Here is a 22,064-nt window from a genome sequence, read left to right on the forward strand (position 1 = left end):
TGGCAAGTAAATATCCACATACACATGTGCTAGTCACATCAAAAGTGCTACTAGACTGAGAGGAGCTCAGCCGCCTTAATCATGGTATTTGGATATATCAGTTGTCAGTACATTTCCAGACACAAAAGCAGAAAAATTATTTTTTAATGGAAACTGCTGGGTATTAAATATGTTTGGCAAATAATGAATTTGTCTCTATTTTCAAGAGGTCCATTTTGAAAATTCTGACACAACTTCTTGCTTCCTTTATCTGTTTTGGCAGTCACTGAAGAGCAGGTACCTACTACTGGTTTTTAACAGATAGCTGTCAATAATTCAAATGTACAGAAATCCTTAGAAATGCCAAACAAGCAGCTTGCCTTGACTCTCAGGCACGTACCAAGCCCTGAGCAGCTGTTGAGTCCGAGCCTTGGAGACACATCCTTGAGATCATCACTTTGAGCTCAAAATTGAGAAATGTTACTGATATCAGTGATCTATCTCTTCAACAGCTGCCTACTTATACCTATTTTTAACAATGCAATTATCTTTAATAGAAGCAAGTAAGGAAAATGTTGCTTCTTTTCATGATTTTTTGGAGCAAATTTCAAATTTTTCCATCTTGCTTTGTCATTTGAATTAACTGCAGGCTCCTAAAGTACTAATCTCACATTAGGAAGGATCTGCTCTTTGAAAGTCAAACCTATTTAAAGCCTATCAGTACAAACTTTTCTAGACCACGTTTTTGCCAGGAAACTTGGAACCAGACAATCTTCCAGGTGCCCTTCCAACCTGATATTCTATGATTCTATGAAGTGTTCACAATCACTATACAATTTTGTACATCTCAGCCAATTCTACATATTCTTCCAGAGTGGTTTGAAACTCACTTGCATTAAGTGCAAATTCAGGTCACACAAACAGGGTAGCTGGAATATAATGTCACTGCAAAAGTAGTATTCAAAAAAATAAAAGCAGGTACTGAATCATCCTGGGGTAAACACCAGGGCAAAAATAAAATAGCAAATCTATTCCCAACCTGCACAATCTTCTGGTGTATTTTCTACTCTCCTTGAAGAGTTGCTTATAATTTAAATTGCCTTCTGATGTTGATGCACACAATATACTATAATTACAGTCTCCACATACTAAACATAATATATAGTACATGTAATATAAAATCCTGGATTATGCACAATTACCCAAATAAGAAGAAAACAATGTCAGTCTGTTTTCTAGCACATCTCCTTCCTTAACCAGAGCAGTAAAAGCAGTTTTCAAGTTGCAGCAGTGCTTCACTAAACCAAGGTATCAGTTGTGATGGTGATGCTGCCATCACCTCAGTGATGCATTACTTTCAGAAACTGGACTTGTTCATTCTTCTGTTCAAAATAAATTGTTTGTGAATGCAGCTTGGATTTGAAGAATAAGATTCAAAGATGTTGGTGAACAAATTTAAAAGAGTTTAGATATCACAGCATGCGCATGGAACTGGTCTGCTTCCTTCCAACATACAAAATGTATTCTAGGTAAGGGCTTTTGGTGGTGAGATACATGATGTGCACTATTAGAAGTCTTATTGTACAACTTCATTTTAATTAGACTTTGGGTTAATAAAGAGCAGTATCTTTCTCCGTTTAACATGTACAGCACAAAAATTATCTTTTCCTTTTGCATTCATGAACCTGGCAACTTGAAAGATTGCAACCAAGTGCTGTTACAGCACAAGGAAGCAGAACAGAGCAGTCAGGATCTCTAGTACCTCTTTTGGTGACAGCTGGCTGAGCACAAGACGACAGTGTGCCCAGGTGGTCAAGAAGGCCATCAGCATCCTAGTTTGGATCAACCATAGTGTGGCCAGCAGGACCAGAGCAGTGTTGTCCCCCTGTACTCAGCAATGGTGAGGTCACACCTCGAATCCTTTGTTCTGTTCTGGTCCCCTGGAACAAATCAAGAGAATGGCAAGTGATAGGACAAGAGGAAATGGCCTCAAGTTGTGCCAGAAAAGTTTTAGATTGGATATTAGGAAAAATTGCTTCACTGAAAGGTCTGTCAAGCTTCACAATAGGCTGTCCAGAGAAGTGGTTGAGTCACTGTCCCCAGAGGTATTTTATGAGACTTGAAGATGTGATTCTTAGAGATAAGGTTCAGTGGTGGACTTGGCAGCACTAGGTTAATGGTTAGACTCAATGATTTTCTTTTCCAACCTAAACAATTCTAAGTCTATTCTATGATGCTTTTCCACTGTGTTTTAGAAGAGTAAGAGAAATGTTTTATAACATTTTTTTCTTTCTCTCTAGGATGGTTAATCTTTAAAATGCATTGCATTTATACATTTAAATTATGTGTGCTGAAGGACAAAAGACAGTTAATAGGAGGCTTGGAAGAAATAGATCAAAAGGCCTTTATCAGCTGCTTACAATTCTCCACAATGATTCTGACAGTGATTGAAAACATTTCTCCGGTTTTGGGTGCCAGCCCAGTGTACTGCTAATAGTCAGCAGACATTCTGCAGTTTTATATTTTATAAAGTTTGCTCTCAAAAACCCAATCTCCTTCTCCACCATTTTTAACATTTTACCAGTTCTGCAACTGGAGCTGGACCTAGCTGTTCAGTGAAAGATCTTTAATACAATTGTGTTACCATTTGTCCACAGCAGTGACATGAATGCTTGCAGTTCTGATAAATTATATTAGAATCATTCATTCAAAGGATTACAGGCTTAATTGAGAAACAAATACAAGTCAAAATGGACTACTGCTGGATGCCCCAGGAGATAGTTTTTCCGAGTCTTTAACAGACTGATCTTGTGTATACAAATATGGCAAGACAATGAGAATAAAAAACAAAGGGAGGTTGCCATCAAGTTGTGAAACCATCCAGGAAGTGGGGAACTTATGTTCAAAGTTCATGAAAATGCAACAGATGCTGTCTATCAAATGAGCAACTCTGTTTACAATTACAAGAAATGTCTTTAACAAAAGCTGGCATTTGGCTACATTTGCTAGATTTGCCTTTTGTTACAATCCAGATGTTTGTGCGGGTTTGCAAATGTGTTTCTTGAGGTCTGTTCAGTTTTTGGGACATTCTTGGCTGAATTGTGCCTACTCAAGAGGGTTTTTTAATGTTTTCAGATGGAAACCATGAGAAATTTCAATGTGTTTCATAAGATCTGGGCAACAGCAGGCAAAATAAGATAACTTTGTGCTGTTAGTCATTGTGTTTCCAAGGGTCATTTAAACCAGTGCTAGGCTTAGTTTCCTGTAATCTCTGTACATAGCACCAAAGAACTAGTCTAGACATGTTTACTTCAAAAGACATCATCAGATCCAAGTGTCCTGAAGAAGAGCTCTTCGTCTGGCTGAGGCCCAGTGATGAGATGCTGTGTCTATATGAATTCAGGATTTGAGCTCGATCACCTCTGGACAGCTTGAAATACAGGAAGGTAAGATCTGTCAGCATCTGGCCCCAACATAATATTTATTTCTTATGACCATCCTGATTAAGGAGATCTAAAATATTTATTATGTAGCAATGGATAATGCAATTTTACCTGAACCATAGACCTTTGAACTGCCGCTGCTTCCTCTCCAATTGCTTGGTTTAACTGAAACCAGTTTCAGCAGTTTGTTTCATTGGTATGAGCTTATTTTAGCTTTAGATTCTGCAGGGTGATTCAGAGTATGTGTTGGTATGATTTGCTAAAAGGGAGGCTTAATCACAGATGGGATCTGTCAGTGCTGCTATAATACAAGCACATATTATTTGTACACCTAAGGGCTTATAATTTTGTTCTTCTTTGGCCCCATGGAAAGGAAAAGAAAATAAATAATACTTGTATTTTGGCTTTTATCAGATCTGGATCCCAAAATAGCAGCATGCATAAATTAAAAGCTACTGAGTCATTTTAACTATGCTTTTTATTGTTAGGCTTTTTCCCATACATGATGTCCAAGAAACAATTAGCTGGTCTGAAAAGTCTGAAGGGGCCTTAAGAAGCAGCCTGATATGCAAGGGGTAGTCAACCTCCCAGAGAGAGGTCAGGGGAGGGGGATGAGGAGCGAGGACAGTGCAAAACCTTCTAAAAAAAAAGTTGAATAACCAAAATCCAGACTCTCACCTGCCACCATGATTTCTCCTGATTCTAAGGTCACAAAATCTCAAGACACAGCTGAATAGTGACAGCCCCTTCTCTAAGTCTGCAGGCTTGACAGCAGGGCAGCCATGTCTCTCAGAGTTAAAGGATGATGGTCAAAGGGGTTTAGCATTTCCATGGGGTCTTTTGGCTGGGGCTTCAAATGGCAGTGAGTGAGCGGGGTGATGTGGATAAGGACTTCTGTGTAGTGAATGGAAATTGAGAAGTGGGTTTTGGATAAAGCAGACCCGCGGAGGAATCCTGTTTACCTTTTTCTCACTGAATCTTTTTATATTAAGTATTGTTGGGAAGCAGAAGAGAACTATTTAAAGCATCATACTCCACAGTTTTCATGTGCAGGAAACAAAAAATCACTATATCAAATCAACTCTAACCAAAGTTTAAAAAAACATGCCAGGTCATGATTTTTCAGGCAGATAATGCCTTAGAAAGTCAGCAGATGTACCTGGGGCATGATAAAAACCTAGCGTGATTCACTTTATAACAGCCTGCCCTAAATTAGTATCCCGCCCTGCTATGAAAATACAGATTTTAATTAAAGCATCCTGCATGTATAACTCTCTCCTCCTTAGTAATAGTGTAGCCTTAGCCTAGTGACTAAACAATCCTCTATTGACAGTTTTATTTTACATCCTCCTCCTCCACCACCTTCTCTGTCTTACTCATGAAGAATGCTTTGGAAATTTCATATGGAAAGCAAAAGTTCTTAGTTGCATTGCAAATTATTTTCATACAATATTCAAATCTACTTTCATCATTACATTTGCATACACATCCATGTGTATGACACTGGAAATTCTGCTTTACTTGTTACCTATAATCTGAAATAAGGGCTGACATATCTTTTGACACAATTTGGCAATTGCTACAAAAATTCTGTATATCTAAGCTTGGACAAGTCACATTATATAATCACAATTTATGTCTTTTGGTTCTCTTGATTTTTACTAAGTCAGAAAGATTTTAGCTACATGGAAAACCAACTCAGTTAAACTTAGATCCTTGAGTCTGTTCCCTGCATTTATAAGTGTTTATCTTCCCTAGTAAGTAATGCCACTTACTTGTAGACTTGGGAGTCCAAGAAGATGTGGAATGTGTTATGCAGGTTTGCTTTGCTTCCTGCCTTTTTTCTCCTACATTATTTGGTACCACAGCAGCTGGACATGGAACTGAGGTTTGTCCAAATGTCTGGGCTAATTTCAAAGTAGGTTCTTTGAACAGATGTTCCCACTGAATTTCACCAAGGGCTGGTTTAGTTGTGCCTAGAACCTGCCATAAGCTCCTAAAAAAAGCACTTTTTTCTGGGGGAACTGCCTTTTATGCTGAGCTACAGCTAAAGCTATCAGTTAGAAGTTCAAAGTTCAGACTACTCTTTAGTTAGCCAAATATATATATATCTATGTTTTAATTAGCCAAGTACAAAAAGTAAATTCCCTATATTGCACATTCTCCCATGTCTCTTAATAATCATGTTTTCTTAGTGCAGGAGAAACAATCTCTTTCCTTTTCATGAGAAATTTCGCCATAATTTTCTAGTCCTCAGTTCATAGGCTAATTACTGAGTCAAGATTGTTCTCTTCTTTCCAACGAACTTGCTCAGATGCTGGAATGTTAAGATTAAAATGTGAATGCTGAAATTTAATGACAGTGTATGCAACTGAAGATTCACAAAACCTGTTACAGCTGAACACAAATTGAACTGCCTATCATCCATGTAGTTTTTAAGTAGCTGACATGTGACATGATTTGAATTCCAGTGATGGAGAAGTCATTTTCTTTGTCTTAGCCAAACATAACAGTTACAGGAATCTTATCTGAACAGCAATGTCTGATTTCCTTCCAAAGAACAGAAATATGAAAACCTAGTGCTAGGAATGCAATGTTTAGGTCACATTGCCTGAGGGTATATCTACATCTCTGGTAAAACTACGTGTATGTGTCCTCTGCGACTGAGCTCTGAGCCAGCCTGCTGCAGCAGAGCAGTGCTCAGCCTGAGCTAATCAGCCTCACTAATAGGACACATATCCCAGTTTACACTGAACACTATGCTAATGCCATTCTGCAGTTCTAGACCACCGCACAAAAACTGTGTGTGTGCAGCTGTCTGCACCCAGCCATGAAGTCTCTGCTCTTTCCTCTTTCTCACCATGCCATGCTTGAACAATTAGGTATGATCTGAGAATGTCAGTTTGGGTTTGCAGAAATTAAAATTATAAAAATTAAAACATTTACTGAAGAACTAGTCATTTTGCATGGCCTTGGCTAAAACAATAGCTTTGACTATTTTTGCTTTCCAGGTGCCTAGAAACATTGTTGTTCCTTCCAAGAAACTACAAGAAATGAGTTCTGAGATGTAGATACAAGTTTGAAAGGCATAATTACATCAAGAAAATACATAGAGGTCACAGACTGAAAGCAACTTGACCTGTTTTTTCACAGTAGTAAACTCACAGAAGAATGAAGCATTGAATTTACTGAAATTTTACTGCAATTTTACAGGATTTCTGATATCCACAATTTAAAAGCTTACTTGTTTATATATATGATAGAACAAATCTGTAATGGGAAAAAATCTCACATAATTGATTTTAAAAGGAGCATTTCTTGTCCCAAATTCTCTCAATGGCACCACTAGGAGAAAACTGCTAGAAAATGTTATCTCAGTCAATGCATGTTTTTCCTAGTTAGAAAAAAATCCCTATTTGCTGTTGTTTTTAAATCCTACTGTCTCTTTCCTTGCCAAAACTCACCCCAGTACTTTCCATTTTGCATGGTATTTAGTTCTTTCCATGTCATTTATTCATATCTACAACAAAAATTGTAACATCTGTTTAGGAGTCCCTGAATAAATGAGTCCTTTTTGTGAAATTTTAGTTATTTCGATTGAAAAAAAGTATCTTGAGGTCGGCACTAATATTTTGATAGATTGAATGGTTAATGAGAATGAAGTATATGGTGTAAGAACCAGAACTTAATAGAAAAGTTATTTTGAAAGTATGTTAAAACCATTTTCAGCAGTCAACTTTTTCTTTATTACAATTCACTAACTGTGCTCTACTCTGCAGCTTATATCAGTAGTGCAATGTTACTGGAATTCCTCCATATTTAGCAGTGCTCCAACTAATTGGTATTTATCAGAATCAAATTTGTACTCCATTAAAAGAGAATTTTAAAAAGTCTTACCACTCATTTCAATATTATTACTTATACAGCAAAACTATTTTATTTTCCCTGAGTTTTCTGTGTAGCATGCACATTGCATTCTCTACCACATTTGTTTTTGGAAGAGACAATGCTTTACAAATACAAACTAACAGGACCCATTACATTTGCTTGAGAAGTATTGACTACTCAGGGACATAGATTTTCATTCTTATAAAAGCCAGCCTTACAAAACCAAATGAAAACTGGTGTTCTCATTGTTTCAATACTTACTTAAAAAGAGTGACAGCAAGGATCTTCATCCTCATTAAGCCACTTTTTGTCTTTACACATTTGCATATTCCAAATTTAGATCCTATTATATGCTAACGAGCACTGCTACATCGTGATGTGTGAAATTCAGAACTTGTTGAATTTCACAGGAATGGCCTGGATTTTCTGCATATGTGAAACGTCTCTGAGCCAACAGAATTAATTTTTATAGTATGAGAAACTCTACTTTTAGGCAATGTATGTGGCAACTAGACATGAAATCGTTATGATTTTGTGTCTTTTATCTCTTCATCAAATATATTCCCCCTTTTTTAATGAGGGGTTGCCTTATATTTCATAGTTTGTAAATGACTAGATATATAGCTGGTAACCCTAGAGTGATTATTGAAGCAACATCTATTTATAATTCTCTTCTAGTGTTAAAACAGTGCAACCTACACTGCTTTCCACATTTTTAGACCAGGAAAAAGTGTGAGAGTAGTTTTAGTATGTTCTTTCTAGTGTTCTTATGTTTTCAAGTCTTTGCTCACACAAGTTGTCCCAATGAACAGAATGGTCAGTGTAGCAATTTAATTAGAATGGAATATCTGTGTTTTCAAGAACTACCAATTAGGAGTTCTCTTGTAGATGGACTCCTTCATGAATCCAAGTGTAAATAATCACTGTTGTAGTGATTATAGTGGGTTTACAGTTATGAGTATCTTGAAAAGATGATGGCAAGCATTACAGCAAAAAACCTAACTACCATCAAAAAAACACAGTAAACCACACCCAAAAAAACCCACACCACAAAAATCAAAAGGTGGTGTATCCTAAGGTGGAACAGTGCAAAGTCCTTGCAGTGCTAGAATTAAAACATTAAGAAACAACTGAATTAAGAAAAATGGTTTGAAGTTCAAAGTTGTGTGTTTCAAAAATCATGCAATACAGAAGTAATATTAAACTATGCTTTTCATAATGTTCTCGTTTATGTAATGTAGCCAGCAGACTACTAGTTAGAAAGATTAAGAAAAAAAAATTGGTAATACCTTGTTAACAAGAGACCTTGTTAATTTGGCATTAAAAAAGAGCAACAGATAATTATTTCTGAATTGATAACAGATGTTTATAACCAAATAATAAAAGGCCACCTATGCCTGAAAAGCTCAAAAGAAGAAATTAAATTTTTTTGCAAAACACTACCTTAGCCTCATTAAAAACACGTGACTGTCCAAACAGGACATCATCATCAGAGGATGGAAAGTTAATATATTTTTTTGTGTTCAGATTAAAAGCTGAGCATAGTACAGTAGCAGATTGGAACAGGCTGATAGCCAAATTTTTATAGGTATTTTAATTTCTATACTATTTTTTTTTCTAAACTAATTATGCACAGGGAAACTATCTGCTATCCATTACCTTTTGAAGAAAACAAAGCTCCAGTACTGACAGAAGGCAGAGGCAGAGACTATAGGGAAAATATTATAGTCTAGCCTTATTTCAGAAAAAAATATTGAAGGCCATTGATGTTTAAAGATGTAATGGGCTAAAATATACTAACTGCTGGCTAACAGGACAGGCCTTCATAACAAGGTCCCTGACCTAGTTTATAAAAGTAAACACTCTGCTTACTTTTTCAGCACAGAAGAAAACCTTTGAATAAAGAAAATGTGAACATACGTCTTCTGTATTGGAAAAAGAATCTCTATGAAGGTAAGATGATCACTTACTCTTCCACTTACAGAATGATCTTGGAGCATGTGAGTGAACTCCTCTTTAGCCTTATAATCAAAACAGTGGGCACAGTTTTTAGCTGACTGTTGAATAGAAAGAACAAGGTAGGTTTTGGCATGAAAGAGGACATGGTTCTCCCCATAGCTTATAGTAAACTACTGACTTCCTTACAAGTATTGTTGTCACGGAAGTTCTCCCATTCTTCCCGTCCCTTCTTCCCTCACCTCCAGATCGGTGTTTATATTCTACACAGTCTTCAAAGATTTGGGAAAATATTCTTATGCATGTCATCCAAAGTGTATGTCAGCTTGTGGATATATGACATATTTAACCATAGATCACCCAAAGAGTGTTAAAAACCACATGAAATGCTTCACAAAATATGAGGAGTTAAAGGAACATGAGATAAGCCGGTCTTTCAAATTTATGACAAAGAAGAAAACAAATTTCTTTAATCCGTTGTACCTTGGTACCACTGAGCAAATCTGAAAAGTAGTTCATTATTAATTTTTCTGTTCAAGAAACAAAAGCTTTCCTAAGACCTATGAAACACGTAGTTCTATCTGGTAAGAGGAAGCACGGCCCACTTGGGCTGACTCTTTGGAGGAGATACAAGGATTCTGTAACATCAGAACATCATGATAACTTTCAAGACATAAAATTTATTTAATCTGATATCTCCAAATGGAAACCTTATCAGAAAATAATATTATATAAATCTCTCTGTATATCTTTTAGTTAATTTGAGAACACATTTTTAGAAACGTAGTTGGCAAATTATAAAGCTATTATAAAATACTCTGTGTTTAGTATATATTTCCAAATTTAAATATTCTGATTTAGGAAAAAGGGAGGGACAGGAAAACTCAAGAGATGGAGGCTTAAGCTACACATTGAAGAAAGTGTCCAAGTTGGAGACATGGAGTAAAAAATGAAAAATGAATTATCTATCTTCCCAAGGGAAAATATACTGATACCTACTTCTATTCATAGCACTCTCATGCACACTTTTTTATTGATTAATTTGTACAGCAGAATGATAGACACCTCTCCCACATACATGCTTTTGTCAGTGACAATGATTGTCTATGAATATCAAATCATATACAGCAGGATGTGATTATGAGTTGCCAGGTTTGATTTCTGGAACACATCACATTTGCATACTCCAAATAATACCTTGAGATATAAATAAAGGGGGAAAAAAGAATCCTTTTTAAAGTATTCATAAGAAATATTTAATAAGTGAAAGACAACTTTCTGTATATTTGTTGTCTCTTTCATTTACTTGGTCTTCATCTCATATTTCAATTCCTTTTGTTCAAAGTGTTAGATGTCTATGCCTACTAGATAATCTTACACAGCCCTGCACAGAGAACAGTAAATGATTGCAGGAAAGCATCTTTTATGGCTGAGCATACCTTGTCTCTTGGCCTCAAAATTCTAGAAAGACCAGCAGTTTCTGTTCCAGCAACAAAGAACCACATATTTGTCAATAATTACTCAGAGTGGTAAATGCAAATGGAGTGCAAGGTGACAAGAAGAAAGTAGGATGGAGATAGAAAGGGTGTAGTCAGTCTGGGTGTAGACGTATGCTTAAAATTTAATTGCTCTGTTTTAAAGGGCTATCCCCATGCATGGATATTATTCATGCCTAACAGAAAGACATAAAAGGGCTTACTGAACATCAAAATGTGGTTCAGGTTTAGGGCTTGTGCTCCCCCTTTTCAGAGATGAAATATTTCACTTTTTTCTAGAGGACTGCTTTCTATTTTTTGTTGTGCTTTTTCTCTTCTTTTCAGTTCAATATCTGCCATGAGTAGGTGGCTGTCAGTGCATGTGGGAGAGCACTTGGTTACATCAGGAATTCTTGCTTCATGAGTGAGATGAGTGAAAGAAAAACTCCCACCAACACACATTTTTTCAGCCTATTTAAATAGACTTGGCAATACTAAAGAGAAGATAATAATCTGGACACCCACAGACCGAGGGCCTACTCATGCCTTCTACATCTACACAGAGAAAGCAGAAGTCATCCAACTCTGCTGCTGCAACTCTACTGTTTCCTCAAATTTAGAAAGTCAATTTCTTTCTTCCAAGGGCCATGTGACCTCCTAGGTAAAGGCCTCCACTAGGAGTGGTGCCATTTGGGATCAGCTGTGGTCACCCATTAGTATCACAGTAATTTGGCAGAAGCTGACACATGCTTATTGAAGACTGTATGAACAAGGACCACCTTGACTGCCAAGCAATTCTAAAGTCAAGAACTCTGGCAAAGCTGAACGTCTTTTGTGAGCCTCTATATAGAGTTCGTTTGATACCTATGGTCTGAATCCTTCGTCAGTTTTAAAAGAGAGGAATAAAATTGTACCTTTCAGGAAAACAAGAAGTTGAATATGGGAAACATCCATTCCCCATTCTCATGAAATTTTCCTTAAAAGGAAGTACATGGAACCTGGACGACAACTTGAATGTGAAATGTTGGCATCATGTTTAGTGGCTAGTTACATATTTTTGTGGCTTTTCTGTGACATTTCTGTGTCTGAAACTTGTGTTTTATGATGCCAAAACAGCCACTTCAGAAGAGACTAAATCTTTTAATGTTTTTATGATGTCATTAGGATATGAAAGAATGATGGAAAAACTTCAATGAAGGTCCATAGAGATTGTTTTTAGCTGTTCTTATAATGTATCATAGCATCCCCATCAAATCTGGTGAGATTCTGTTAGGAATTGTTCTGGGGATGGAACAAACTTTTTCTATTGCCTCTTTCATATTCTAGGTAACAGAAGGCAGTTTACAACTAAGTCATTATAGCTGTAGAATGCTGTCAGTTGTATTTTTTATTTTGCTTTGAAAGCAGCAATGCAAGTGCCAAGGACAGAATCTTGACACGATACGTTGTTTAAATGATGGCATATCAAAGGGAACAGAAATATGTGCCAAGCTACAAGTATGTGAATAAGCACCTTGTCCAACACGTTGACAACTGTGTACTACAATGACAAACATCTAATTTTAATTCAGGTAGGAAAGATATCACACTAATTTTAATAATTTCATTTAGCTAAGTTGTGGAATGTATTGCCAGAGAGTTTACAATACCAAAAGTGTAGATGCTTTTAACTGGACAATTGTCACATTCATTGCATAGAAATCTTTGGAGGTTTGTTAGATACAGAGAAACAGTTCATTCAGGAACTTCTGAGCCTCTAACAGGAGTCTCTGGAAGAATATTCAGAACAACTGTAGCTTACAGAACTTCTGTTCTTCTTTTATTCTGTTCTTCTGCTAAGCATCTACTTCTGCTCATTGCTGAAGGCAACTGAGCTGTGTGAACCTTTGGTTTGCCCTAGTACAACTACACATTTTTTTGACATCTAATGTGAAATACTGTAATATTGCCATAGCAATAGTGTTAAGAACATAGTTATCTGCAAACTCTGAAGAAGCTGACTAATTATTTCCTCATCCATTGCTATTACCATGCTGCCTAGGATCAATCAGATGGATAGCATCTACTAACACCTACTTTCTCAGATTCTCTGCAAAGAGAAATAAAGTGAACCCTCTTCCCAAAAAACTTACATAGGGGAAAACAGACACTTAGACCCAAAATCAAAGCAGGTACAAAATAAAGGCAACAACAGATAGCCCAAAATACAATAGGTTTAGTGCTACAACAGCTTAATTACAAAGATTCTTTTTTAGCCATAAAATAAACAAGAAGCATTTTGGATAATATATTAGCTGGCAGATGTTTATGGAGAGCACATTCCCACATGAGACTGAATGTAAGGAAGCATGAAAGTTCTTTCAGAGATGAAATATGACATAAGTGATTGGTCAAATGTGAAAGTCAACATTTCAGTAATTAATCAGTAATTCATAAGAACTAGTATGAGGAGATCTGATCAGTCACACATATTCCATTTCAAAATCAAAGGGAAATCAAATTCTCCTTAGCCTTAACCTAATGATGCTGTATGTATGCTGAACTATATGTATGCTTTCAAATTTTGTCTTTTAATATATCACTTATTGCAAAAATAGTGTACAAAATGAAATGCATTTGTTTTGCAAACTCTGTAAAGCAAACTTTTCGGTAATTATTTTCTTAACTTATACAGGACACAAACAGGATATTTCTGCAGGATACAAAAATTCAAATTAAATTTTTACTTTTTTGAAGTTTTCCTTTCTGCCACATTACATCCATTGTTCATTTTTGCTGGAAAAGAAGAAATGTAGTCCATGAGCATATTCAGGAAACTATCCTGATCTCCTTTTATGACCAGGTGACCCGCCTGGTAGATGCGGGAAAGGCTGTGGACATTGTCTATTTGGACTTCAGCAAGGCCTTTGACACTGTCTCCCATAGCATACTCCTGGAAAAGCTGGCAGCCCATGGCTTGGACAGGAGCACTCTTTGCTGGATCAGGAACTAGCTGGATGGTCGGGCCCAGAGAGTGCTGGTGAATGGTGCGGCATCCAGCTGGCAGCCAATCACCAGTGGTGTCCCTCAGGGATCTGTGATGGGGCCAGTTCTGTTCAATATTTTTATTGGTGACATGGATGAGGGTATTGAGTCTTTCATTAATAAATTTGCAGATGACACTAAGCTGGGAGCTTGTGTTGATCTATTGGAAGGAAGGAGGGCTCTGCAGAGAGACTTGGATCGATTGGATGGATGGGCAGAGTCCAACAGGATGAAGTTTAATAAGTCTAAGTGCTGAGTTCTGCATTTTGGCCACAAAAATCCCCAACAACATTACAAGCTGGGGACAGTGTGGCTGTACAGTGTCCGGGTGGAAAGGGACCTGGGGATGCTGGTTGACAGCCAACTGAATATGAGCCAGCAGTGTGCCTTGGTGGCCAAGAAGGCCAATGACACCCTGGCCTGTATTAGGAGTTGTGTGGCCAGCAGGAGCAGGGAGGTCATTCTTCCCCTGTACTCGGCACTGGTGAGGCCACATCTTGAGTACTGTGTCCAGTTCTGGGCCCCTCAGTTTAGGAAGGACGTTGAGATGCTTGAGTGTGTCCAGAGGAGGACAACAAGGTTGGTGAGGGGCTGTGAGGAACGATTGAGGGAGCTGGGATTGTTTAGCCTGGAGAAAAGGAGGTGACCTTATCGCTCTCTACAACTTCCTGAAAGGAGGTTGTAGACAGGCGGGGGTTGGTCTCTTCCACCAGGCAGCAACTGACAGAACAAGAGGACACTGTCTCAAGCTGCATCAAGGAAGGTATAGGCTAGATATTAGGAAAAAGTTTTTCACGGAAACAATAATAAAGTACTGGAATGGCCTACCCAGGGAGGTGGGAGAGTCACCATGTCTGGATGTGTTTAAAAAAAGACTGGACATGGCACTTGGTGCCATAGTCTAGTTGAGGTGTTAGGGCATGGGTTGGACTCAATGATCTTGGAGGTCTCTTCCAACCTCGTTATTCTGTGATTCTGTGATCTTTCTCATCCTCTATTTTCATTAAATTAATGAAAAGTCCAATTTCAAAAAAATTTTAACAGAACATACAATAGATCAGAAACTCACCTGCAGTCTCTGTTTCTTTAGGCATATAAAATACTGGTACAAAATCCATGAAAAAATAACTTATAATTGTTAATATAATTCTCAATACACTTGATTGGGTATAAACTGGATTCAGTTTATCTCTTTAAGGAATTATTTTATTATTATTATTATCTTTACTCACACTTTTATTTTAGTGCCAGACTCTTTCATTGTATCTCTCAAACTTTTTTGTTATTTTCTGTGCTTTGCTTTTATTACTTTTATAATAGGCCTTTTAATTTTTCTCTGTTTATTTTGCTGGAAGATGTTTTGGTAGATTTCACAACAAAATGCCATTTCCCTCATTTCTTTTTCATATACACTAGGTTTTACCTAATGAGCTCTCAGGCCTGCCCATTTTAGCACAGTTAATGAATTTTTATGTAGAGTTCATACAGAATTCACTTACGAAAGAACTATGGTCTCCATGAATTGCATTAGTGCTAATCAACAATTCTGACCTTGCAACACAAGAGATTCATCCATCTAATTGTCCATCAAACACATAAGGTAAGGGGATTCATGGGAAGGGGGACTGTAACTACCTTCCTTGTGACTCTTACCTCAGTCTATGAGTAGCTCCCTTTGAAAGCATTTAATGGACTTCAGATAATCTACTTTTTATAATCTAAAGGTTGGATGTCAAGGCTAAATTCGGGCTTCTTCTCTATAGTAAGCAAAGCGAGATTGCTGTTTCCCACAACAGATTTATCCTCACTGTCTCTGGAAATGTCTAACTCTTTGTGGAATACTTAGACAACTGATTTAGACTAGATACCTAATTTTAATGGCTACAGGTTAAATTAAAACATAGATTACTTTATTAAAATGTGACTTCATTTATTTAAATTAAATTAATTTCCAGATATTTCAATTAGTTAATTGTTCAATAGGTTCTACATAGCTTCAGTTTTTGGAGATATGTGATCACACAATTAGTCACTCATAATATAGCTCTTTCTTTCTCTCACTTTCCAACAGTAACTAATAAAAGGAAATTTTGCAGGCACAAATTTCTAGCAAGGAGAATACACCAATACATCTTCTAAAAGAAGGTTGCTTATTTTAGAGACATTTTCAGGTAGTGTAGTTCTCAGATTAAAAACAGTTCCTTAAAAATGTAAGTTCCTGTGTGGGATTCTCAGAGCCATCGATTAAATCCTATGTATCTGTGAGGACATTTGAAGAAATTAAAATGAACTAAGAAAAGCAAGACTCTTGAGTTCTCTTGGCTTTTATTTATATATTTAAAAAATTATCAGGGTTATTTTCAAAGTTTTACCACACTGTGTTTGATTTTACAAAATAAATTAAGAAGATAATTAGCTGAAATAATATGTACTGTAACTAACAAAATTTGTGTAACTACCTCTATGCTCTACTGTCTGTTTTGGGCTTTAAGAAGTGGAAAGTGTTACCCACTGTCTTTCTGCTTTCTGAATTTTTACAAAATTAATTTTGTTGAGAACCCGCTAAGCAATTGCCTACAAAACAGATAAAATATAACAGTATGACTAGCAGTACTTGCATAATGTGGCACTGAATAGACACATGATATATTGAAAGTTGAGCTTGTATTCACTTTGTGGAGGGCAAAATTTGTATTCACGCCAAACACTTACTTAAAATTATGTTCCAGAGCATTTACTAGGGCATATTCAGCTTAATTGATCCTGTTTTTAACTGCAGCAACTTTGAACAACCTACAAAATAGTTCAATCTAGCCCATTACTTTGAATAAATGTTTCATTCTGGGTTGTACCATAATAGAATGATTGCAAGTACAGATGGAACTTTTAATACTCTCTGGTTTTCCTTCTTTTCTTTTTGAATCTATAGATTTACTGTTACAGTCTTTGCTTCCAACACATAAAACTCAGCTTTATATGGCTACATGTATTCAACATACACCAATGTTGAATACAGCTGTCTGTTAGGCCCAGCTTAAGTAGGAAGTTGGGGTTCAGATGGAAGATCCACTATAAATTTACTTATCTGTGTTTAGTGAAACAGCTGCCAGAAAAGGCTTTTATAGAGAGCTAGCAGAGAATTCAACAATTAAAATCAGTCTCCAAACCAGCTCAGATGGGAGTTTCCACTAGGCATTTTCCCTCACTTGAGCATGTACTACTCAACAGTAGGTTTGCTTCTTGTTTCCCATCTGCTTTTGGCATATGCTGTATACAAATTGGCTGCACTTCACAGGATCCAGCCAGGCTCATGGGATAAAGAGAGGAGCACAGGTTCGAGAAACCTTCTGTCTGGTTAAGGAACTGGGTGTTTCAGCATCTGTGGTGTGAAATAGTTATTGGGTTGACTGGCCACTGGGAAGTAATTTTGAGGACAATGGCAGTGCCTAATTACTAATGATGTGGAGATTCATATTAGTACCTGAAGATACAAAACAAGTTCTCCCCTTCTTCAAACAAAACTGCTTTTGCTGACACAGCTTTCCTACATCTTTTTCCTGTTACTTATCTAAGTTTCTTTGCTTGATCCTTGTCAATCAGGTGGAGAGAGACCTGACCTGGAATGGCACTTAGAAATACTGGCAAAATGACAGAAAACATGTGAGACATCTTATTATTTTGAATACTTTGATACAGGACTGAGTTACAGTCACCTTTTAATCTTGTTAAACATTGCTTTTGGGCAGGGTGTCAGTCATCTAAACTGGGTTTCGCTTATGTGGAAGGAAACTTGAGCAAGAACACAATTTTTATGTGTGATTCTGTATTATAATCATATGTTTTTACTCTCTTATGAATTTATTTCTGTGGGAAGCTATGTAAGCCAGAGATTCAGATTCAAAAATTTTTGCTGTTGGAAGGCCATTTCTAAAGGAAAAGCAACAAGACAGAAGGTATCACATAAACCAGGTAGTTATCTAAAATACTTAAGCGATGCCATCTCTGAAACTGGTACAGGAAAGTAAAGTGTTTATGTACTACATGAGAATATTCAAGAGGTCAGAAAGCAGTAACTTCACTCTTTACTGCGAAAGACCCCCCAAACATCAGTGTGTAAAAAACTAACATAGTCAAATATTAGCTCAACATTTAAAGGAGATTTAAATTATCTTGTTAAGAAAAACTTGACTGCACCAGTATAATACAGGTAGGCAGATTCATGGAGACAAAACTCAACCAGAATGCTAGATACACACCGGATACCATCTAAACCTTCAAGTTCAGTTAAGGTATACAGATTCCACAAACCCGACATTCAGCTGGAATAACTGGGCTCACTCTGGCCTTTTACTGGCTACTCTACACTGTGGTGTAAAGGTACAGAGGAACATTCACAGGTTTTTGCAGTACAATGAAATTCATACTTATATTGATGCCTAGGTTTTAACTTTTATATTTTCCTGATTCTGTACTGCTTAGAGTGTAACTCTGAGGTTTCTTGTAGCCTGTTAATTTCTGCTCTCTCATGCTAGGCAGACATAACAAAGCCTCTCCGGGCCTGCTCTCCAAGGTCACCCAGACTGCCCTAGGCCCAAAAAGTATAATCCAAAGAGCTTCTAAGGGGGGCATGCAGAGGAGAAATTACATCATTAAACTGAAGCTTTAATTGGAGAATTAACCCTGACATGCAAATGAACCAAACCTATGAAGGTGTGAAGAACTCGTGACCTGTTGTCCGTCTTGGGGTCCATTTTTGGCAATAGCCTGTGGCTCCCAGGGTGTACCTTTGAAGGCCTTTCAAATAAATACCTATTTTATTCTTTTACTCCTGTCCAGTCTCTGTGTCTAGGAGGCCTCTTAAGGCATCAATATCAAGTAATAATAATTCCTGATATACCATACATTCCCAAATCTGCAATTTTCTCATAAAAATTATTATCTCCAGGTTTTAAAATGAGCTACAAAATGTGTGTACAGTACACTGTAGAGTTTACAGTAGAATGCATCTAGGGGCACATTCTGCTTTTGATGATGCATGTAATTACTATACCATAAAGATAATGTGGTATCATTACATGTTTATTTTAAACCAAGTTCTTCTGCTGACATCAGTACAAGCTTAATCACACCCTCAGTAGAAAAAAAAGGGTCCTTAAAATGAAGAGCAGTGATTTAAAAAGCAAGCTTCAGATAGTATTCTATTACACTAAAACACAAATATTGCTAGTATGATTTACTGAGCTGCTTCACGTTATTAACATCTTTTTAGAAATCTGTATGCTCCTCCTATGTAATTAGGAGGAGTTTCTTCTTGTGGTACACCAGTCAGTTTAATACAGATTTCATCCCCTGCTTTCATATACTGCTCCAGATCTTTTTAAATCCATTTGTAGATCACTTTTTTCACATTAATATCTCCATTAGCATCAAATATATCTTTGTAAAGAGGCACCTGATGAAACTCAAGGCCATGAGTTATGAAGTGGTCAATGACCACAGGCTGTAATTTCTACCTGCTCCGGCGTGGGGGCATCCATGGGCTGCAGATGGTTATCTGCTCCAACATGGTCCTCCACAGGTTTAGGAGGACAGTTTGCCGCCCCATGGTCTTTTCCATGGACCAAAGGTGGATATCTGCTCCAACATGATCTTCTTCATGAGCTGCAGAGGAATCTCTGCCCCATCACCTAAGGCACTTCCTCCCTCTCCTTCTTCACTGGCTTTGGCATCTGAAGAGTTGTTTCTCTCATTATGTCACTCCTGTCTCACAGCTGCTGCACATAATTTCTTACTGTTTCTTAAAGACATTGTCACATAGGCATCAGCTGTGTTGTGGATGGGCTCAGTTTTGGGCACTGGTGGGTCTGTTTTGGAGCTGAAACTGGTTCTGTCTGACACGGGGTCAGCTCCTGATCTCACAGAATTGTACCCTGCAGGACCTCACTCTCTCCTCCGGCTAAAAAACCCTAGTCACTTAAGTCCTATGCAGGGATATTCAGTGTCTGCTTTAAGTTTTAAAGGACTGATAAAAGATGTTTAGATTGTAAACTGGTCTGCCAACATTGACAGTTTCCAGTGAAAGATTTTCTCCAAGTTTAGAACTTTATGAAACATTTTTAATCTGGACCATAATTTTCTCATCCATGTGATCTATCATGCTAAGCATTGCTTTCTAAATGTCTCACAATTCCAAAAACAACAAAAGATAAAATGCAATATATGACTAAAATTTTCTGTTTCCTTTTTTTTTTCCCTGCTTGAGATAATTCAGCTCCTTTAGCACTTTAGTGCTTTTAAGCAAGTCCTTGCTGTATTAGAATGATCCATACTTGAAGAGTATGTAGGCACACCTTCTACTGTCCCTATGGAAAGCCATTTTATCCAGCCAAAGTGCAAGCCTTGGAAAACCATAGGTAATGTGTTCTTTTTAGCACTGAACAAGTGGTTAACTGGAACTCCAGTGATGCTCTTGAATCCCCAGTTCCATGCTTGGAGCATCCTACCTCCCTAAGAGCTGATGTAGCAGACTGAAGTCCAGAGCCAATGCTGTGGAAAACATCTAATATCTGTGCAGGAGATAAGAAAAAACAGGGCAAGGATTATATTCACAGAGGCAACAATAATGGTAAGCAGGAATAGCGGATGGAGACAAGGGACTGAATTACAGTGGGTTGATTGAGCCTTAAGCTGTTGCCAGAAACCATCCTAATCATGGCTTGGTAAAAATTGGTCTTTGAGGGTGGGTGAGAATAATATTGAGTGGCAGGAAAGCATTGGGTGACATGAGGAAGTAAAGGCACACAAAATGGTGCTTAAGGGAGAGGTGAAACAGTTGTAGGAAATAGGAGCAGGGTCCTGATCTATTGCAGAGTTTTTGTTTTAAAATCATATTGATGTTTTATAACAACACAAATACCATGACATCAGGATATTCAGTATCTCCTGTCAGGAATCAAAGTGACAAAAGGACAAAAAATAAAGTCTGTGCTCTCTAGTTCACCGTGAAACTGTGGAAGTTCCTTTCTTCAACTTTTTTTCATGAAATCTGCTAAAAGGTATTTTTTTCCACTTCAAAGTAAAAATTTATCATTTTTCCTAGCTTGAATTTATGCACTATCAGCCCCTTTAGCCCTCTCAGGCCTGTAAAGAGATAATATTCACATATATAGTGATCTTTAACAAATGGTGCTATATGCCTGATGATGTTTTCTGATAAATGATTTTCCTCTATGACTGCCTCTAAATGTATCCTATGTATTCCAAAGATTGATCTGATTTTGTTTTATGATGCTCCTAACACAGTCTTCATAATAACTTCTACAGCTTCTTCTAAGAAAACACAGGTTAAGGAAGGTGTCACTAGACATGTCAATCACTTCAGTATGTCTAGTGCTTATAAGCAGAAAACAGCACTGTATTACTAAAGAGTAATCTGTCCTTCTTTCTCTCACTCACAAATGTACATGCATAGTGTTTTTTCCAATAATTGCTTCACAGAAATCTGCTATAAATCATAAATGATAATAAAGTAATTACAGAAATGCAGCAAGAGGTTACCCTTGACATTTCATTTCCTCTTCACACTTCCCAAAGCTATAGTACATCCAGATTAAGAAGCATTTCCACTCTGATTTTTATGTATAACAACACAAGAGAGCTTCAGACTGACTGCTGGGCCTTTAATGGCAGCACTCACCACCCAGGCAGATTGACTGGCTGATGTGCACAAACACTAAACATACAGAAACACTTTCCTTCTTTTCTAAATGCTTAGAATAATTATTAGAAAAATGGTCAGGAAAAAAAAGACAGTTAATAATCAGAGACTGCCCCTTCCATACTGGTAGAGATCATGGGTCAGATTGTAACTGAACTGTTTGGAGGGTTGTGAGATGAATGTAAAAGGAATAAGAGGACACTATGAAACCACGAGTCTTCCACCTGGGATTGACCATACCAGATAGGGTATTTCTTCCTATGTCCTCTCCCTCCTACCATCACCTTCCCAAACTTGAAACATCAGAATAGTCTCTACAAACTTTCTTTCACTAATGTGTGTTAAGCAGCTGTGGCACTCTGATGCTACCAACCTGTATACAATAAATTCCTTCTTGAAGGATATAGATTTACAACAGTCCCCGTAGAGAAAGATGCCCTCAAAACAGACCCTGACCTGAGTGCTCCTTAGATGAATAGTCCTTATGTATTGAGACATGCATCTTCCCTTTCTGAAGGATCTGGAGGCAGATAACATTTTAGTATGTAGGCAAAACTGACACACAGATATGCAAACAAAGTC

At 37.3% G+C, this 22,064-nt stretch overlaps 1 long non-coding RNA gene across 1 annotated transcript; it reads left to right on the plus strand.

The window, feature by feature from the left end:
- The first annotated feature begins 3,189 nt into the window (after positions 1-3,189).
- Positions 3,190-14,273, plus strand: LOC109144114. Its single transcript, XR_002044631.3, has 3 exons — positions 3,190-3,425; positions 9,191-9,263; positions 11,087-14,273. It is a non-coding gene; the product is annotated as an uncharacterized LOC109144114 (long non-coding RNA).
- The last annotated feature ends 7,791 nt before the right edge of the window (positions 14,274-22,064 follow it).

Source organism: Corvus cornix, chromosome 1A (genome assembly GCF_000738735.6).
Source record: "Corvus cornix cornix isolate S_Up_H32 chromosome 1A, ASM73873v5, whole genome shotgun sequence".
NCBI classification, from domain to species: Eukaryota; Metazoa; Chordata; class Aves; order Passeriformes; family Corvidae; genus Corvus; species Corvus cornix.